Below are 21,963 nucleotides of genomic sequence, written 5' to 3'. Positions count from 1 at the left end.
CCTACTGCTGTGACAATCCATGTAGGGCCTGTTTGCAAGAAGCCCATCTTATAAAGTTTCTATTCGAACAAAGAACCAGTGACTTCCTACTGCTGTCGCAATCCATGTAGGGCCTCTTTGCAAGAAACCCATCTTGTAAAGTTTCTACTCGAACAAAAGAACCAGTGACTTCCTACTGCTGTCACAATCCATGTACGGCCTGTTTGCAAGAAACACATCTTGTAATGTTTCTACTCGAACAAAAGAACCAATGACTTCCTACTGCTGTCACAATCCATGTATGGCCTGTTTGCAAGAAACCCATCTTGTAAAGTTTCTACTCGAACAAAAGAACCAGTGACTTCCTACTGCTGTAACAATCCATGTATGGCCTGTTTGCAAGAAACTTATCTTGTAAAGTTTCTACTCGAACAAAAGAACCAGTGACTTCCTACTGCTCTCGCAATCCATGTATGGCCTGTTTGCAAGAAACTTATCTTGTAAAGTTTCTACTCCAACAAAAGAACCAGTGCCTTCCTACTGCTGTGACAATCCATGTATGGCCTGTTTGCAAGAAGCCCATCTTGTAAAGTTTCTACTCGAACAGAAGAATCAGTGACTTCCTACTGCTGTCGCAATCCATGTATGGCCTGTTTGCAAGAAACTTATCTTGTAAAGTTTCTACTCGAACAGAAGAACCAGTGACTTCCTACTGCTGTCGCAATCCATGTATTGCCTGTTTGCAAGAAACTTATCTTGTAAAGTTTCTACTCGAACAAAGAACCAGTGACTTCCTACTGCTGTCGCAATCCATGTAGGGCCTGTTTGTAAGAAACCCATCTTGTAAAGTTTCTACTCGAACAAAAGAATCAGTGACTTCCTGACTTCCTACTTCTGTTACAATCCATGTATGGCCTGCTTGCAAGAAGCCTGTATTATAAAGTTGTACAGACATTAGGTTATTTCGAAGCAAAAGACATGAAAAATGAGCAACCACGGACTTCTCGAATACGCGCCGAGTGTTGACCACTAGACCACGAAGGCTTGCGAAGAAGGCGGGAGAAATATTTTATATACTTCCCCTTTTAAAGGGCGATTGGGGATTAGGGGACCCAATCACCAAATCCTGGTGAAGAACTATCATCCACCACCTTTTTTAGTTCAGGCTCCACTGTAGAGACATTAGGTATTTTTTGAAAGCAGGAGATATGAAAAGTGAGCAGTGCTCTGACTGGGACTCGAACGAACCACGGACCACTAGAATACGCGCCGAGTGTGCTGACCCTACACCACAAAGGCATGCTAAGAAGGCGGAGAGAAATACATTGTAAAGTTTTTGTTGAACATGTTTGCTTTTCTAACTTCAAGTGTGCATAAAAATGTATCTGGGTTGCCACCAAACTTTTCGTTTCTTCTCTCCTCCCCAAAAAAAAACGAAAGAAAAGTTACAACTTCCACTTTTTTTTTAAATATCAACTGGTCATAATCCGCATGCTGCAAACTGCTGTTTCGCGATAAATCAAAGTACAATACTGATTTTTCCGAACGGATTTTCCATGAGTATACGCATTTTTTATTATTCAGTGCATAATATTAAAAGAAATTATGGAGTGAATGAATGGCGTGATATTTCGTGCGCCAATCTGTAGATTCTGAGCATTTCTATGAAGCGAAACAGTGAAGGAAAAAAAAGACTCCAATCAGGAAAAAAAAATAATAATAATGATAATATAAGGAGGCGTAACTTGAAAACTGTGCTAAACCTCCACAAATGTGTATTACCCTGAACTGTAAAAATACCAGAAGCTTCGGGGGAGAATTGCACTGTGTAGATGGTCCCTCAATTTCCGCCTTCGGAAACGAACCACCCCAGCCCGAAAGAGCGACAGCGAACCAGAGGATAAAGAAGAGCAGAAAAGAAAAACGCACAGAAGAGCTGGGGAAAAAAAAAAAGGAAGACAGAATGGGAAGGGGGGAAGGGGGGAAGGAAAGATATCGCCGGCGCTCTTCGCGTGGAATAGCGAGAAGTGGCAGCCAAGAACTTTTCTTCCTTTTTTTATTCCTTTCCCCCTTCTAGTTTTCCCTTTTATTTTTATTTTTTACCCCTTGCTCTTCTCTCTATTTTATCCCGGTCGCTTTTCCGACTGTGGAACACAAGATCGCTGGATCGGGGCTTGCTCCCGATTTCTCGAAATCCTGTATAATGAGATGGCTTTTTCTATTCCACTCCCCCTCTCTACCTCCATCCGTAAAGGAATCGGATGCGGATCGGGATTCAATTAAATCGAGGGCTGCTGCGTGGAATTAAGCGCCCGGGCGGATCGGATATTTGGAGAAAAGGAGGCGGTCGCGGTTAATGAAAGAGCATCGCTTCGGGAAATAACCTCGCCACCGAATCGACCTCGCGTGCTCCAAGTACATGACAGAGCGGAACAAACATTTGGGAAGACTGCTGGGACTCGGCCAGTCGATGCTTGATCGAAATACTCGCTGCTGCGCATGGAGACGGAGACGAATCTTTCAAACTGAAATTGGAAGTCGTCGATTTGTAATTGAAATGGTCGTAGATGTGTTGAACCACAGATGGTCGCGTCAGATTGGACGTTCTACCCACGCCATATACAGTACACGCATTTCTGCTGTTAAGTATTGTATCAATTCCAGAATTCGCAATACAGAACAGTCAGCGAATTGCCTTCTGGCGCTTAAAAAAAGTGCGTTCTAAAAATTTGAAAATGAAAATGGTAATTAACTGATATTTTAAGCCAAATTATGTTTGTTGGCTACATTATTAAAAATGTACCTTTAGATATATATATATATATATAGCCACATTCACGAGTAAGCTCTTTTTGCTTCTTCTACGAAGTACTTCTTACTTCTTCTACGAAGTAAAAAGGAAGTATTGTAATCACGAAAAAATTCGGGTATCCCATTTCAACTAAAATATCCATATTTACTACTATCGAATGCAATTTTAACGATGTTTTTGCACGACATCTGTACGTAAGGACAAAATAAAGGCCTCTTTCCCCCCAAAAAAATTGTAAAACTAATTTAAAATTAATTCTGAAGATAATTTTTCGTGGCATCTGTGCGTACGTGCTGACTTACATACGTACGTGTCTCGCATAACTCAAACACGAGTAGCTTCAGAACGTTGAAATTTTGTATATAGGACTGCTATAACATGTAGATGTGCACCTCGTATTTTGGTTGCAGTCGGCCGCACCAAACGTATATAAATATATTTAGATATATATCCACTCTATTACTCGGCTCAGTGATCTCAGTTTCTTTATTCTTATATTTTCTTAAATTGTGCATTTTTTACTTTAAAAATGATTGCGTTATGTTGTTCTGATCTTCCGGTTAAGGTTTTTATGCCTTTAGTAAATTTGCAAGCTATATTTGTAGAATTATCAACAATTTAAACAGTTGTTTAAGTGCCGCTAAGCCTAATTATTTTTGCCATGGCGGCCATGTTTGTTTACATTTGAAACTCAACAGAATAGGGAATTTGTTGCCAATCTAGAAAAACTAAGCTTCGCAACAACAAAGACAACACCTTCTTCTATTATTGCGAATTTAATCATGCTTAATCCATTCTGGAATTTATTCGAGAAAATAAGTGCTTAAGATTTACTTCGTAATTTTTAATATAGATATTCTGAGCTTTTATGTATTTTTGCCTTGTCGCGAAGTAAGAGCTGAATTAATTGAATCAGAAATGCTGAATCGTCTGTGAAAAAACTGTTTTTATTTGCTTAATTTCTTTCATACATCGTTTTAGATTTATTATAGTATTTTCAATAGAACTTGTGGTAATCCTTCAGATGATATACTTTTGTGCACTCTGAGTTATAAAATGCATGTTAATGCTGTTAAGAGAACGTAGCGCCAAAGTATCGCTGTGATAAATAAATATAGTGAACTTTAACGAGTGCATTTATTCTATTGTGGTTAATGCGCTATCGACGAGGTAGACTTAATTCAATCTATTAGGTTCAAATGAAATGCAAGAAAAAATTCGTATAATTTAATATTCTGCAGAAGGAAGTTATGAGTACACATCGGATGTTTTTACTTTGTAAGATTGACTATTCCTAAGTTCTCATAATTTAAATGAATAACGTTTTCGAAAGTATTTGTGTACAGTTTTTCTAGTTTTTCTTTGAGTTTACTATGATTCTGCATTTAGTATTTTTACAATTTAATTTATTTTATTTATTTTTTTTTTTTTTAATTTTATAATTTTTTTCCCCTATACTTGTAATTCAAAGAGGGAAGGGCAGTATATAGGGCTAAATCTTTGACATTATAAGACCATTTGGAAAATAATTTTATAAACATGAAAATTTATTTGCAACAATTTGAGTTATATAATGTCGAATAGAAAGAAACATGTTATTCGACACTCATTAATCGTCCCAGTTTATTAATTAATTAACAAAATTTGAAGTTTATTGAGCAAAGTTTATTAATTAAATTACACTCTTAAACAAAACAAAAAAAAAAAAAAAAAAGACGCACCAAGAAGTTATCCGAATGGGACGAAAATCGTAGAAGTGATGTACATGTACGGAAAAACAAATGATTACAGTTTGACAAAAATTGGATGATTTATGGAAGTGACAGAGCTTCACAAACTAAAAAAGTCAGTAACGTGTTTGTCCACCTCTGGCTCTCGTGCAAGCAGTTATTCGGCTTGGCATCAATTGATAGAGGTTGCGGATGTCCTCCTGAGGGATAACGTGCCAGATTCTGTCCAACTGGCGTGTTAGATCGTCAGCATCCCGAGCTAGTTGGAGGGCCCTGGCCATAATGCTCCAAACGTGCTCAATAGGAGAGAGATCCGGCGACCTTGCTGGCCAAGGTAATGTTCGGCAAGCATTAAGACAAGCAGTAGAAACGTGTGCAGTGTGGGGGCGGGCATTATCTTGCTGAAATGTAAGCCCAGGGTGGCGTGACATGAAGGGCAACACAACGGGTCTTAGACCTTCGTCGACGTACCGCTGTGTTGTAAGGTTGAGACGGATGACAACTAAAGTAGTCCTACTATGAAATGAAATGGCACCCCAGACCATCACTCTTGGTTATCGGCCTGTCTGCCGGAAGACAGGTTGGTATCACACCGCTCTCCGGGGTGTCTCCAGACTCGCCTTCGCTGGTCATCGGGGCTCAGTTCAAAGCGGGACGAATCACTGAAAACTAGTCTACTCCAGTCAGTGACATTTCTGTGCGAATGAGCCCGACACCACTGCAAACGGGCTTGTCGTTGTACAGAGGTCAATGGTAGTTGGATATAACAAGCTGAGAAATGTAAAACCCACCATTGGATACTGGCCATGTATGGCTAACAGAAAGGAAGATGTCCTCTTGACTCGACTGAGAATTGGCCATTGTCGCCTGACCCATGAGTATCTTCTGAAGGGAGAAGAGAAACCCAGCTGCCCAAACTGCAATGCAGATCTGACAGTCCATCATATCTTGGTGGAATGCCAGAGTTTTAATTATTTTCGCCAAAAACATTTTAATTGTTCAGAACTGGACTTAGGAAATTTAATTGGAAAAGCACATCATTGTAATTTGTTTCTGTTTTTAAAAGATATTGGCTTTTATAATAGACTTTTACCTGTTTTTTTTTAAAGATATCGGCTCTTATCATAGACTGTAATCTGTCTCTTACCTAAGTTGGAAGTTTTTACAAATGACTAATTGCATTGTTACCATTTATCTGGCGCAGATAACCTTGACAGGTTTTGTGCCAAATTACAATAATCCAATCCAATCCAATCCAATCCAATGGTAGTTGGCGCAAGGGGCGCCGTGACCTCAGCCCCCTTTCTGTGAGCCGTCTATGAATGGTCCTTGCGGTCACTGAAGCACTATTTGTACGTACAATCGATGATAATGATGCATCTGGAGCTGTGAGTGCCGCTCTGACGATTGCTCGGTTTTCACGTTCTGTCGTTTCTCTAGGACTACCGCTTCCTTCTTGACGCTGTGTGCGGCCATGGTTCACCCATTCCTGCCAACATAGTCTAATAGTGGCATCGCTTCTGCTCAAATGTCGAGCTATTCGCCGATAAGACCAACCGGCTTCTTTGAGTCCAACTACACGAGGCGCACCCGTATGCGAGGCATAGTTACTGTCTACCAGAGTACACGAAATGAAATTCGTGAAGAATTTATGACCTGGAATTGTAATTTCTCTTCTTAAATGTCCTGCCAGTTGCGCAGATCAGATGCGCTGTAGCGACAACCGTTCATTCATTGGCAGCCAAAATGTAAAGTTTTGCATTTTCCTTCGAAACCTGTATGCATATCAATTTGTGTCAAATTTGCTCTCGGTGCGTCGTGTTTTTTTTTTTTTTCCTAATATTGTTATTATTAGAGTTTATTAATTAAATTTGAAAAAAAATTTTGAGTTTCTTTCGAATGGCAAAACATTTTTTTTCAATTCGAAGTTTTCTTGACTATATTTGAAACTTAATTATTTGACATTTTGTCGAGTAGTTATACATTTCGTTCATCTCCCTGAGTTTGTTAATCAAGAATTCATTAAGTTCAGACAAAGCATAAAATTAAAAATGGAAAAAAAATCTGAAATCTTTCTGACTTCATATTACGCCCAAAGGGTTGGGTTTCCTTTTTTTTTTTTTAACCGCTTTATGTGTTATCTCTATTTACTAAATATCATGTTCTTAGCACTTGAACCAGAAAATTCAAGTCAACAGCAATATCACAAAATATTTAAAAAGAGCTTATCTTTAGAATTTGTCATACACAATCTCGCGCGATGGAGATATTTTTTTTTTTTTTTTTTTTTTTTCGTACAGTCTTGCCGCTGCTCGCTTTGAAATTGTCGAGTTTGTTAATCAAAAATTCTTTAATGTTAGATAAAATGTGAAATAGATAATAAGACAAATTCTAAATTTGGGCTTCTAGATGCACATATTCGAATGGAGGACTACGTTATTCAAAATTTAATGTCTCTAGGTACCGTTGTTTTTTTTCACAGTGCGTACAGATTCTTCATTATTTAATTTCTTTAAATTTAATGCAGGGTCTAATATTTGGTGGGAACAATTTGAAAAGTGAAACGTCGTCTATAGTGAACCAACGCAAAATACCAAAATGAAATTCGTAGCCCTTCTGGGCTAACGCTTTTTGATCAACAAAGCCTGAAAGACCTTAGATTTTAACGGTTGCCAAAAGAGTTTGTTAAAGTTTTTCTAAGCTTTCGCTGAGTTCGCAATCTACCAGTCTGTTGTTGCATTCACTCCTGCTAACCGATTTTTTTTTTTTTTTTTTTTTGTCTTTTTAGCTTTATTATTACGCATAATTTTCTTCGCATTTATGCCATACACAACTCAACAAGGAAAATCAGAAAAATTTTAAAAGCAGTATAGTAGTATACGTTTAGAATTCCTGATGGATCGTTAAATACTGGCTTACTTCCCCCCCCCCAGTCTTTCCTCAGTTCGTCATATGAGTGTTGAGTTTTCTCACTAAGATGGGTTGCAAAACTCTGTCTTTTTTGTCTTTTTATTATTAACGTTTTGCATTTACTTCATTTATTAAATAACGCATTGTTGTCGCCTGAGTCCCATAAAATTCGATTCAACGGCAAAATCACAAAATATTTAAAAACAGCATATCTTTAGAGTTTCCTATAGACAGATTGGGGCGCCGGAGATCTTATACGGTTACAGATTATGGACAACAATTTATGAGCCTATCAGCGACGGAGAGGTTAAAGTCTTTGAGCACTGGTAGTTCCGTCTGGAGTTCGAATTCCCGCGAATGGGTTAGCTGCATGTGTGATTTCATGTTTATCCCCATGTGTAACATGTATACGAGCCAGTTTCTCTTAGAAAGTCATCCACTAAGACATTCCTCCCCCTTAGGCAGATAGCCCTCGCGTGCTTTGCCACAGTCAAACAAAGCAATAATTTATGGCAACATAGTAAAATCATATTTGATGCTTTTATTTAAAACGGAATATTCGGAAAATGGAAAAAAAACGGTATTGTTCTGTTAAAATTGATACGTATGGTCAGTCTTAAGTATTCAGTATTTTCTGTGGCTTACTTCTTCAATAAGTTTGCTTAGAGTTTATATATCAGGATCCAGTATCCAGTGTCTCACAAAAGTGATGGGACACTTGTCCTTTACAAAAGGAAACTGTAGTAAAATAAATTAAAAAACATGTAACAATTTTTTGTGGGTGTGTTTCATACTTAAATTTAGTAACAATTATTACATAACATACATTTTCTCAAAATATTAAAATATTAATTTAATAAAAATACAATTGTTTAGAACGGAGCAAAAAATGGCTCACATAAGTGATGGGACACTTACTTTTCCATCAAATATTTATCCAAAAATTTTACTTTTTAAAAGGTTTTAATATTTTTTTGGAATTCCTTTTACTTTTAAAACATGATTTAATCTTCTTGGGATGGATTCGACTAATTTTTTTTGCGATTTCTGCAGTGATTTTACCCCATTCTTCTTGAAGCACGATTTTAATTGTTGTTTTGAAGAAATGGTGTGTTTGCGAATTCTTGATTCCAATTCTTGCCAAATATTCTCTATGGGATTTAAGTCTGGAGATTGTGGTGGTGTTTTTATTATTTCAGGACAGTTATACAGCAGCCAGAGTCTAACGTTCAAAGCACTGTGCTTGGGGTCATTGTCCTGGTAGAATTTAAAATCGTTATGAAGGTTCAATTTTCGTGCTGAAGATTTCAAATTTTGATTTAAAATGTCAATATACTTATACCGATCCATTATACTGTCAATAAAAACAAGATTACCAACTCCAGCGGACGACATACAACCGCATACAATAACTCCTCCTCTACCATGTTTTACTGTTGGCACCAAGTTCTGTTTGCGAATTTCTTCCCTGGGTTTTTTCCACACCAAGATTCTACCGTCAGAACCAAATATATTAAATTTGCTCTCATCAGCAAATATAACTTCATTCCAGTAATCAGAATTCATATTTATGTTGGATTTTGCGAAAGCCAGTCTGAGTTTTCTGTTCTTTTCACTTACGAAGAATTTTTTCCTGGCTGCTCTACCGTAATATCCAGCAGATCGAATTACTCTTCTAATAGTCTCGGAATTAACAATTATTGGATATAATGCTTGTAAATCAGCAGCAACTTTAGGAGCACTCATTCTTGGATTTTTTTTTTTAATATTTGGAACTATAATTCGCTTTATTCGATTGGATAGCTTTGATGGTCGGCCAGGTCTTCTTTTATCCTGAATCATATGATTCTTTTTATATCGTTTAATGATATTGTAAACTGTTGAATGACTCAAGTTAACTGTTTCAGTAATTTCTCTAATAGATTTTCTCCGTTCAATATGCAAATTAATAACTAATTTTCGAATTTCAGGCAAAGTTTCTTTTCGTGTAGCATTCATGGCTGCACAGAGCTAAAAAACACAAAAATTCCAAAACAAACTGGAGAGAAATACTGCAGACGATTTTATAAATTATTGCCAATTGCTTTTAAGTAAAAATAAAGACCCCAAAAATATTTTTATTGTAGGACGTAGTAGTATCTAATGGCGTCCCATCACTCATGTGAGCCATTTTTTGCTCCGTTTTAAACAATTGTATTTTTATTAAATTAATATTTTAATATTTTAAGAAAATGTATGTAATGTAATAATTGTTACTAAATTTAAGTATGAAACACACCCACAGAAAATTTTTACATGTTGTTTTAATTTATTTTATTACAGTTTCCTTTTGTAAAGCACAAGTGTCCCATCACTTTTGTGAGACACTGTATCTGTACTGGACTGTGTCTATCGCCTTAGTTCAGACTATCTATCGGTAGTCTGATTAATCGATGTCGAATCGAAATACGCGCCTTTGTGCAAGCCATTTGCTTCGGTTCGTTGTAGTCGTTCCAGACCTATTCGGGTTGTTTAAACACAACGCAAAATCTTCATCAAACACATTCATCAATCTTGCCGAAAATGAATCGATAGCTGGTTAAGTATTAATGGTCTGTCTGGGACGACTCTGCACAGTACTTGCACACAAGCAACTCTGGTGATCGACTCGATTTTCCAATCGCCAAAATCGAACCGTGCGTTACCTGTCTGAATCTGAACAGATCAAGAATGACTCAGATTTTGTTAGGAAAACTCTAGTAAACTTCATGCAGTATTGTAGCATCATTAATATTGTACCAAAATAAATCTTCACTTTTCGTAAATGAAAAACACATTTATTAAAATTCGGTCAATTAAATTATTAGCAATTTAATATATCTTGAATGTACAATAGTAAGAATAACTCTTCATTTTTACTTCCTTGTCCAAGTGTTGTAATCACAAAAAATTTCGGCCATCATATTTCAACGCAAATATCCATTTTGACTGCTCTCTAAACCATTTGAACGATGTCCTTGTGTGACATCTATACGTACGAACAGAATACAGGTTTTTTATATTTGAGAAAAAGGTTTGCAAAATGGATTTAGAAGCTATTATGCTTGACGCTTGTACGTACGTATGCATGAATATATCTAACATAACTTAAAAACGCATAACAGTAGCGCCTTCCTTGTACGAAGTAAAAAGAAAGTATTGTAATCGCGAAAAATTTCAACGAAAATATCCATTTTCACCGCTATCGAATGCAATTTAAGGATGTTTTTGCGTGACATCTGTACGTAAGGGCAGAATAAAAGACTCTTTTCCTCCAAAAAAATTATAAAACTGCTTTAAAATGAATTCTGAAGAGAATTTTCATTGCGTCTGTACGAACGTATCTAAGTACGTATCTCGCATAACTCAAAAACAAGCAGCCTGAGAATGTTGAAAATTTGTATATGGGACTCTGCTATAACATGCAGCTGTGCACCTCCCTTTTTCGTTGCAATCGGCTGCACCAATCGTATATTAATATATGCGTATTCTTAGTAACATATATAGATACATATATATTCCCACTCCGTTACCTGGCTCGGTTAGCGTAATTTTTTTTTTTCTTATATGTCGGTAAATTAAGCATCTTTAGCTTTAAAAATGATTTAATGATTTTATTCTTATCTTCTGGTTAAGGTTTTTATGCCTTTAGTTAATCTGCATGCAGTAGATGTAGAATTATCAAGAGTTTAAAAGTGGCGAGTTAAGCCTAACGGAACACCATTTGATTACATTTGAAACTCAGTAGAACAGTGAAGTCATTTTCTGCACCTTCAGCGCCTTTTTGCCAATTGGGACCAAAAGTAAACCTTCAGTTATGTGCACCGAAAAATCTGCCTTCTTGCCTGCGGGCCGAATTACTTGTTTTTGCGTACGAACTCTAATTTTAATTGTAAAAATTGTTTTTTTAACTGTTTTAATTGTATTTGGTATTTTGTTTTTCTGTATTTTGCAATTTTTAAGGAAGATGTTTGGAGTTTTTAAGGATTTTAGCCTTGCCGCGAATTGAGAACTAAATTAATTGATTAAGAGAAAATCTATGATGAAATTCTAAGAATTAAGTTTAACTAAAATGCAGCAAAAATTGTGTATAATTTAATAAGCCATACAAAGAAGTCATGTGTTGTCCGCATGAGATGAGTTGTCTATCAAATGATAGATACTGTAAAAAACGCATAAAACAAAGACAACGTGAAATAAAAATATGCCAGAATTACAGTTATGTGCTTGAAAATGGAAGGCTGATTCAATAAATTATCTTTAAAGGATTAAAAACATGTTTAGCCATTTAATGTAAGTAAATACAGCAAACAAAATCTAAAAGTCTACTCGCTTATTTACAATTTGTGAAACTAGCGTTGTTGTGAAACAATATTTCATGAAGTAAACAATCAATCCGGTTTAGGCTTTCGAGAAGTCAACAAAAGGAAACCTAATTATTCAGGATTACTCAATCCAATTTAATGAAAAAGTTTCTGAAATGAAAATATTTGCACAATGTTACACCCTAAAGTGCAGTAAATGCGTATTTCCCCACAAACTTCTCCAAATCAGAGTTTGATTTTTGTTTTATATTGAAAACAGTTTTTTTAATCACAGTCAGCCTACTATTTTAATGAACTTCTGAGATTTAAAATATGAGTCATTTGGATAGGAGATAGACAAATACTGAAGTAACATAACGGCTGAATAGGACAGCCTCCGGAAACTAATCGAAGATTGGAGAAAAGGAGAATCATAATAGGCGGTTAAATTCGTAATGAACAGCCAGAATTTGATGTCGTCGAATGCTGAAACGCCGATCCACAACGAGTAAGAAATTTGGCAGTCAAGGTATATTTAATTTGATTTCAGCAAACATGTTGCGGCCACAAACAAGTTGGCACATTAACTGTGACTATTCCAAAAGGTTTACATTTTTGATAACTTTGCATCAAGTAAGAAGCAGCAGACAGACAGCAGTGCAGCTTGGCCAAAGCGTTGAAAGCAAGTGTTCAGGGTGAAATCTTAATTCAGACCGAGTTAGTTTTGGTTCTCAACGCATTTTGATCGGACAGTTAATACTGCTGTGAAATTATTATTGGTTGCTTAAGTTTTAGTTCCATTTGCATCATCAGAATTATGTAAGAGTCATATAACACAGAGTTTTCTCGAAGTGACTCAGCGCAAGTAGAGGTTACTACTTTTAGAATACAAAAGGGAATTAATTTTCGCTGCTAATTTAATCTTTTACGTATTCTTTATTTTTCTTACATATTGATTCTTTATTATTTAACTATACACAAGGCGTCCTCTTATGAAAACAATTTAAAACAAATAGTGCTATGCCATATATAAAAAATCTGTTGTGTACACCACATGACTTCCTTGTATTGGAATATTAAATTATACGCATTTTTTCTTGCATTTCATTTAAACTTATTGGATTGAATTAAATCTACTTCGCCGACAGCGCATAAACCACAATAGAATAAATGCATTCTTTAAAATTCACTCTAGTATTTGTTTACCACAGCGACACTCTAGCGCTACATTCACTTAACAGTATTAATAATTATATAACAGTTAACTTGCATAATAATTATATAACGGAAACTAAGTTAACTGTTATATAATCCAATAATTATGTAACAACTAACGTATATATTTCGTTCATATTATAACTCATAATGCGCAAAATTTATATAATTTAAAGAAGAGAATTATCTAATCGTTGCCACATGTTCTATTCAAATACTATAATAAAGCTAGAATGACGTATAAAAGAAATTAAGCAAACAAAACAAAAAACAAAAAAAAAAAGTTTTTCACAGACGATTGAGTATTTTTCATTGGATTAATTCAGTTCTCACTTCGCGAGAAGGCAAAAATACATAAAAACTCAAAATATCTATATTAAAAATTACGAAGTAAATTTCAAATACTTATTTCCTCGAACAAATTCCAGAAAGAATTAAGCATGATTTAATTGGCAATAATAAATGAAAGCGTTATCTTTGTTGTTGGGAAGCTAAGTTTCTCTAGATTGGCAACAAATCCACTAGTCTCCTGTTTCAAATGTAAACATCAAAGGCCGCCATTAAAACCACGCTTAGCGGCAATTAAACAACTTTAAAATTCCTGATAATTCTAAAAATATTGCACACAGATTTACTAAAGGCATAAAATCCTTAACCGAAAGATAAAAACAACATAATTCAACCATTTTTAAAGCAAAAAATGGGCAATTTACAAACATATAAGAGTAAAGAAACTGAGATTGCTGAGCCGGGTAACAGAGTGGATATATATATAAATATATTTATATATATATATATATATATTGGATTATATAGATATTGGTGCGGCCGATTGCAACCAAAATACGAGGTGCACATCTACATGTTATTGCAGTCCTATATACAAAATTTCAACGTTCTGAGGCTACTCGTTTTTGAGTTATGCGAGATACGTACGTACACACGTACGTACATACGTTCGTACAGACGCCACGAAAAATTCTCTTCAGAATTAATTTAAAGCAGCTTTATAATTTTTTTGAAGGAAACGAGTCTTTTATTCTGTCCTTAGCTACAGATATCACGCAAAAACATCGTTAAATTGCATTCGATAGCTGTCAAAATGGATATTTTCGTTGAAATATGCTGCCTGAAACTTTTCGCGATTACAATACTTCCTTTTTACTTCGTACAAGGAAGTAAAAATCTGATGTGTACACCACATGACTTCCTTGTACGGAATATTAAATTATACGCATTTTCTCCTGCATTTCGTTTAAACTTATTGGATTTAATTAAATCTACTTCGCCGACAGCGCATAAACCACAATAGAATAAATGCATTCTTTAAAATTCACTATTTGTTTACCATAGCGACACTCTGGCGCTAGGTTCACTTAACAGTATTATATTTCGTTCATATTATAAATCAGAATGCACAAAATTTATATCATTTGAAGAATTATCTAATCGTAGCCACATGTTCTATTCAAATACTATAATAAAACTAGAACAATGTATAAAAGAAATTAAGCAAACAACAACAACAACAACAACAAAAGTTTTTCACAGACGATTTAGTATTTCTCATTCAATTTATGCAGTTCTCACTTCGCGACAAGGCAAAAATACATAAAAACTCAAAATATCCGTATTAAAAATTAAGTAAATCTTAAGCACTTATTTCCTCGAAAAAATTCCAGAAAGGATTAAGCATGATTTAATTCGCAATAATAAATGAAGGCGTTTTCTTTGTTGTTGCGAAGCTACGTTTATCTAGATTGGCAACAAATTCACTACTCTGTCTGTAGCAATGTCCGCCATCAGAAAAATTATTAGGCTTAGCGGCACTTAAACAACTTTAAAATTGTTGATAATTCTAAAAATACTGCATACAGATTTACTAAAGGCATAAAAACCTTAACCGGAAGATAAGAACTACATAATTCAATTTAAAGCAAAAAATGTACAATTTACAAACATGTAAGAGTAAAGAAACTGAGATCACTGAGCCGGGTAGCAGAGTGGATATATATATATATATATATATATATATATATATATATAATTTATTTCCTAAACAGTATTGATTAATTGATTATATTATCTCCTAAGTTTAATTAAAGTAGAATTATTTTAAAAGTGTGCATCCATACTGGTAAGTTATATTTTGAAAGATGTTTTGAAGTAATTTGAAAGCAAAATGTTAATAATGTTTTAACGGGGACTGGAGTTAAATCATCACGAAGAATAATATTACAATTGTAAAAGTAAAAATTAAAACATGTAATTATTGTCATTGATCGGAAATTAGTTGACTTTTCAAGGGGAACAAACCAACTCCCGTTCAATGATCAATAATTGATAAAAATACGTAAATATGAAAGTGTTTCGTCTTTACTCGAGTTATAAGTTAAAGCCAAACCGGCAATTCTAGTCAGGCCAAATATTTCCGCGAATAGTTGTTACTCAAAGAACTTATTCTATTTATATACTTTTAGTGCGGCCGATTGCAACCAAAATACGAGGTGTATATCTATATGTTACAGCAGTCCTATATACAAAATTTCAACGTTCTGAGGCTACTCGTTTTTGAGTTTTTGAGTTATACATACGTTTGTACAGACGCCACGAAAAATTCTCTTCAGAATTCATTTTAAAGCAGTTTTATAATTTTTTTTGGAGGAAAGGAGTCTTTTATTCTGTCCTTACGTACAGATATCACGCAAAAACATCGTTAAATTGCATTCGATAGCGGTCCAAATGGATATTTTCGTTGAAATATGCTGCCTGAAACTTTTCGCGATTACAATACTTCCTTTTTGTTTCGTACAAGGAAGTAAAAATAATATTTTTGTGGAACATTTGAATTTGATGATGTTGCTCGTAGCTTTATATGTTTGGTTTGCTGATAACGCCGAACATTGATCACCAGAGCTCGATCGTTGCTATATTATTTGCGTTAGAATAATTCCAAAGCCTGCAGTCAAATCCTCGAATGGTTCCCAGAGGTTCCTCTTGCATTTGAGCATTCAAAGCGAAAGAACAAATGTTGTCGCACATTCACAGCATCCCCCCTCACTTTCTTCACTCGCTGCCTTTCCTTCCATGATAGATTTTTGCCGTTCGAATAGTTAACATTGCTATAAAATTACTATTGGCTGCTTTAGCTCCATTTACATCATCCGAATTATGTAAGAGTCATATGACATAGATTTTCTCGAAATGACACAGTGCAACTAGAGATTACTATTTTTAGTATACAGAAGGGAATTAACTTTCGCTGCTAATTTAATCCTTTATATATTCTTTATTTTTCTTACATACATATGATAGACGTATATATACGCATACGTGCATATGCGTATACATAAGTTAGACGTATATATACGCATACGTGCATATGCGTATACATAAGTTAGACGTATATATACGCATACGTGCATACGTGCATATGCGTATACATAAGATAGACGTATAATACGCATACGTGCATATGCGTATCTATCTCATATACGTATAGATACGTATACGTATCTCCGTATGCATATGTGTAGATTCGCATGATAGGAAGGCTATCGAAATCTATTAATACAGCTTTAGTGTAACAAATAGTCGAACTATACTAGGGCTCATCAACAGAAATGAAATGGCTGATTTTCTTGACGAAAAGAACATCCACCATTCTTCAAAGACCTCTTCGTCCTCCACCTCTTAATTCGGCCAGGCTTCTGACAAATAAGAAGATTGATAATATAAAAGAAGGCGGAGGTCTGTGCCGCTACTGAAGGGGAAACCAGATGCTTACAAAGAAAGATATTGTTCGGAGTTGGTTCTCCTACAGCGGGTACAATTTTTAGACTTCCGAAAAAACACCAGTTGTTTACCTGTTCATTTATTTCGTCTTAGCTTAATTGATGGTCCTCCTTGTGTTTTACGTAAAAGCGTATTCTTTGTGTTTTATATACGCTTTGCATACATCATGCCGCGAAAGTCCTTACCCGGTTTTTATTTTCGTAACCGTTTTATATAGATATGTAATCTATGCTACAAAAATATTTTAAATGACGCAAATTATTACGTTTTTGCCATTTTTAAATGTACAAAAATCAATTCTATGAAGACTGCAAAATCTAATGTTTTATATAATTTTTCTACTGATTTCACTTTTGCATAACAGAAGAACTGTTTATGCTGGCCTTTACTTCTAAAACTCTCATCAGATCCACGGAGGCTCCAACTAGAACTAAAAGAATAACTCTCAGAAGTCCAAAAAGTCCTTACCCCGCCTTTATTTCAACAACTGTTGGTCCTAGACCAACAGTCTCGCAGGCTGCAGATAAAAATCTGCTTTATTTTGAGAAGTATTGCCACTGCTCACTTTTAAATAGTAGAGTTTGTTAATAAAAAATTCATAAGTTTTACAAGGAAGTAAAAATAGCATTGCCAAACATTAAATACATTATTCCCGATTCCAAAAATTCGTGGGAAGCCATTTCGACTGTTGCCATCTTAATACGACTTTAATCAGTGGAGATATTAATTAAAAACTCTGAAAACATTCATTTTTGCACACATTTATCCGAGTGGCAACAGTCTAGCGCGTTGGAGAGAAAAATGCTTTATTTCGAATAGCGTTACTAATGCTCGCTTTCCATTCGTAGAGTTTGTTAATCAAAAATTTGCAAGTTTTACAAAAACTATATTCCATTTTAATATATATACAGTGTCTCAGAAAAGTGATGGGACACTTGTGCTTTACAAAAGGAAACTGCAATAAAATAAATTTAAAAAACATGTAAAAATTTTTTGTCTGTGTGTTTCACACTTAAATTTAGTAACAATTATTACATAACATACATTTTCTCAAAATATTAAAATATTAATTTAATAAAAATACAATTGTTTAGAACGGAGCAGAAAATGGCTCACTTAAGTGATGGGACACTACGTACTATGCAAGAAAAATCGTCTGAAGTAAGCAATAAAAATATCTTTTGGGGTATTTATTTTTACTCAAAAGCAATTGCCAATAATTTATAAAATCGTCTGCAGTATTTCTCTCCAGTTTGTTTTGGAAATTTTGTGTTTTTTAGCTCTGTGCAGCCATGAATGCTAAACGAAAAGAATCTTTGCCTGAAATTCGAAAATTAGTTATTAATTTGCATACTGAACGTGGAAAATCTATTAGAGAAACTACTGAAACAGTTAACTTCAGTCATTCAACAGTTTTCAATATCATTAAACGATATAAAAAGAATCATATGATTCAGGATAAAAGAAGACCTGGCCGACCATCAAAGCTATCCAATGGAATAAAGCGAATTATCGTTCGAAATATTTAAAAAAAATCCAAGAATGAGTGCTCCTAAAGTTGCTGCTGATTTACAAGCATTATGTAGAGTAATTGTTATTTCCGAGACTATTAGAAGAGTAATTCGATCTACTGGATATCACGGTAGAGCAGCTAGGAAAAACTTCTTCGTAAGTGAAAAGAATAGAAAACTCAGACTGGTTTTCGCAAAATCCAACATAAATATGAATTCTGATTACTGGAATGAAGTTATATTTGCTGATGAGAGTAAATTGAATATATTTGGTTCTGACGGTAGAATCTTGGTGTGGAGAAAACCCAGGGAAGAATTTCGCAAACAGAACTTGGTGCCAACAGTAAAACATGGTGGAGGAGGAGTTATGGTATGGGGGTGTATGTCGTCCGCTGGAGTTGGTAATCTTGTTTTTATTGACAGTATAATGGATCGGTATAAGTATATTGACATTTTAAATCAAAATTTGAAATCTTCAGCACGAAAATTGAACCTTCATAACGATTTTAAATTCTACCAGGACAATGACCCCAAGCACAGTGCTTTGAACGTTAGACTCTGGCTGCTGTATAACTGTCCTGAAATAATAAAAACACCCCCACAATCTCCACAATTAAATCCCATAGAGAATATTTGGCAAGAATTGGAATCAAGAATTCGCAAACACACCATTTCTTCAAAACAACAATTAAAATCATTGCTTCAAGAAGAATGGGGTAAAATCACTCCAGAAATCACAAAAAAATTAGTCGAATTCATCCCAAGAAGATTAAATCACGTTTTAAAAGTAAAAGGAAATCCAACAAAATATTAAAACTTTTTGATGGAAAAGTAAGTGTCTCATCACTTAAGTGAGCCATTTTATGCTCCGTTCTAAACAATTGTATTTTTATTAAATTAATATTTTAATATTTTGAGAAAATGTATGTTATGTAATAATTGTTACTAATTTTAAGTATGAAACACACCCACAAAAAATTTTACATGTTTTTTAGATTTATTTTATTGCAGTTTCCTTTTGTAAAGCACAAGTGTCCCATCACTTTTTTGAGACACTGTATATGTAAAGATGTATGTTTATGTTTTTGTTTGCGTCTTTCATTTCTGATCAATTATGATTCATTTTTTGCCGTATTTAATTCACAAAAATTGAATATAGGTGAAGTATTGGATGGAACTTGAGCTTTTAGGACTCTTTGATTAGACAGGCGAAAATCATTCAAAACTGCGTGCCATTGTTGCTGGCATAACGAGAGAGAATTCGTTTATTTTTTATGGAAATTTTTTATGTGTATTTCATATTGCATCCGACTGAAAAATGTATGACTACGAATCGTATTTTTTGCATTTTTATTAAAGAAGGATATCGTTCTCTCTGTTGTTAGGTACATTACTGTCAATCTAACTTAACTGGCATCGTGTACAACCGCTAGTTGTAAATATAATTTGAAACATAGCGAAGTGAGGATTCTCTTTTGCTGCAATTGGTTCTTTCAGGAAAACCTTCGATTGCGGCCCGCATCTCCAAAGAATAGAATCGACCGCGTTTCCTAAGTTCCAGTAGCGAAGAATGAAAGACAGATAATGTTTGTGAAGGATAGAACGTGTAAATCCTGATAGGGGCAACTGCTCTTATACGCACTGGGGAAAAGAAGAGAGAGCAGCGTCGATGTGATCACATAGTTTCGTAATTAAACTAAGATCAAATGTCCTAAGTGGCATAGTTCAACTAACAGATAACAAATAATAAAGGGAAATCATGTACAGAACGTAATCTGTCACTGCTTTGTTTTTGATGAGAGTTATAAATTTTAGGGTGGTATTTGGATTTTGTCTTTTCGCAACTCCGTTCTGACTTATTCTCATCGCTGCCAGAAAGACAAATATTTTTTTACCCATCATTACCAACTCACACTTGGCCTTCCGCTCCCGTAAAAATCTAGAGAAAAAAGTGTATAATACTCTTTACATTTCCTCACATTATGCAAAACAGTCACGGGATTTGTATCACTCGGTTTGCGCCTTTCATCTTTCTTGAGCCTGAAATCAATTTGTAATCGCGAAAGATTTCGGGTATAATATTTAAAAGGAAATAATCATCTTGAGCTCTCTTGAATCCATCTGAACGATGTTTTTGCGTGACATCTGTATGTACGGACAGAATATAGGCCTCTTTTTCCCAAACCGGATTACAAAAAATGGATATAAAATGGATTCAGAAGAGATTCCCCCTACCCCGTGACGTATGTATGTATCTCGCATAATTCAAACACGAACGTTGAAATTTCGTATGTGGGACTGCAATAGCCTGCAGTTGCATATCCTTTTTGGTTGCAATCGGCTGCAATATCTCACAGTGGTTATTTTTTAAACTACTAAAACTTTTTACAGAACACAATTCAAAGCAAAGAAAGCTAATCCGATCTCGCCGCGAATTCACTATAGTAAACAACTGAACTCAGATGTTTTTCTCCCGCTTTTATAAGCTTTTTAATCAGCACGAGAACATTCTGGTATTTTCTCGATTTTTCTGGATAGCAAAAGAGTACAGTTCCGAGATATCTATTAATTAAAATGTTGAATACACCTGCTTCTGTATTTTAATTTTTCCGGCGTAGCTTTCTCTTCAGATAAGTCTCGTGCTGCATTGCACGGGAATATAAAACAAGTTTAATTACAAATTCTACTATAAAAATAGCTAAATAAATACAAAAACAGTAACAATATTAATAATAGTAATCGCGTATAAGGGGTCTAACACAATATCCAAACTTATCAAAATTAAAATAAGAATTCATAGTAGTACAAAACTATAAAAATTAAAAATTAACATGCAAAAGGGTGGGGGAACAACAAGATAATAAAAATATAAAAATAAACATTAACCTCCTTTTACTGAAACTGCGATTCAGAACTTATCAGGGAAAAATGAATTAAAGCTTCATAAAAATAGATAAATTATGTTTCCTAAACGTGTTTCGTTCTCGTAATTCATTATTGAGATCAAAAACTGGAAGGGGGGAAAAAGAATCTGAAATGTTTCAGATTTTAAATTACGTCCAAAGGGGCGTTTTTTAACATTTTGTGTGTTACCTTTCTTTATTAAATATCATGTTCCTCGCACTTAAACCATAAGATACAGTGCAACAGCAATATCGCAAAATAGTTTTAAAACGAGCCTATCTTTAGAATTTCCGATACAGAGACTCACGCGCTGGAGATAAAAATGTTTTTTCTGCACAACGTTGCCATTGCTCGCTTTGAAATCCTTGAGTTTGTTAATCAAAAATTCGTCAAAGTTTTAAAAAATAGGAAATCGATCCTAAAACAAATTTCAAATTTCAAATTTGGTCTTCCACATGCTCATATTCGTTGGAGGATTACGTTATTCAAAATTCGATGACTCTATGTACCGTTGTTTTATCACAATACGAGAAATATACATACATTTATGCAGATTTTTCATTATTTAATTTCTTCAAATATAATGCAGAACTCTAACATTTTATGGCAACAGTTTGAAAAGTGAACCGACATTTATCCGTCCGACGCAAAATGCCAAAACGAAACTAATAGTCCTTCGGGATTCAAATCCCTTTGGACAAAAAAAGGAGAGAAATATTAAATTTTCATTTACGATACTAAAATTCATATAAAAATGAAAATTAGAATCTCAAATGTACCAGGAT

Source organism: Stegodyphus dumicola, chromosome 4, assembly GCF_044657685.1.
Source record: "Stegodyphus dumicola isolate Sdum_Otavi_A_Nest chromosome 4, ASM4465768v1".
In the NCBI taxonomy this organism is placed as follows: Eukaryota; Metazoa; Arthropoda; class Arachnida; order Araneae; family Eresidae; genus Stegodyphus; species Stegodyphus dumicola.
Note: the sequence above shows the minus strand (reverse complement) of the source record.